The sequence below is a fragment of the Galeopterus variegatus genome, unplaced genomic scaffold (assembly GCF_000696425.1).
Source record: "Galeopterus variegatus unplaced genomic scaffold, G_variegatus-3.0.2 Scaffold12112, whole genome shotgun sequence".
NCBI classification, from domain to species: Eukaryota; Metazoa; Chordata; class Mammalia; order Dermoptera; family Cynocephalidae; genus Galeopterus; species Galeopterus variegatus.
In genome coordinates, this window is record NW_007738223.1 from 3,375 (window position 1) to 3,982 (window position 608).

The window sequence follows — 608 nt, forward strand, 5'->3', positions numbered from 1 at the left end:
AACCAAAGTGATATACAAATTCAATGCAGTCCCCATCAAAATTCCAAAGACATTTTTCTCAGAAATGGAAAGAACTATACAGACATTTGTATGTAATAACAAAAGACCACGCATAGCCAAAGCAACGCTGTGCAAAAAAATAAAGCTGGAGGCATAACACTACCTGACTTTAAACTATACTACAAAGCTATAATAACCAAAACAGTATGGTACTGGCATAAAAAACAGACACACTGATCAATGGAATAGAATAGAGAATCCAGAAATCAACCCACACACTTACTGCCATCTGATCTTTGACAAAGGCACCAAGCCTATTCACTGGGGAAGAGACTGCCTCTTTAGCAAATTGTGCTTGGAGCACTGGATGTCAATATGCAGGAGAATGAAGCTAGACCCATACCTTTCACCATACACTAAAGTCAAGTCAAAATGGATTAAAGAATTAAATATACACCCTGAAACAATAAAACTTATTAAAGAAAACATAGGAGAAACACTTCAGCAAATAGGACTGGACACAGCCTTCATGAATACGACCCTAATAGCATGGGCAACCAAAGGAAAAATAAACAAATGGGATTATATCAAACTAAAAAGCTTCTGCA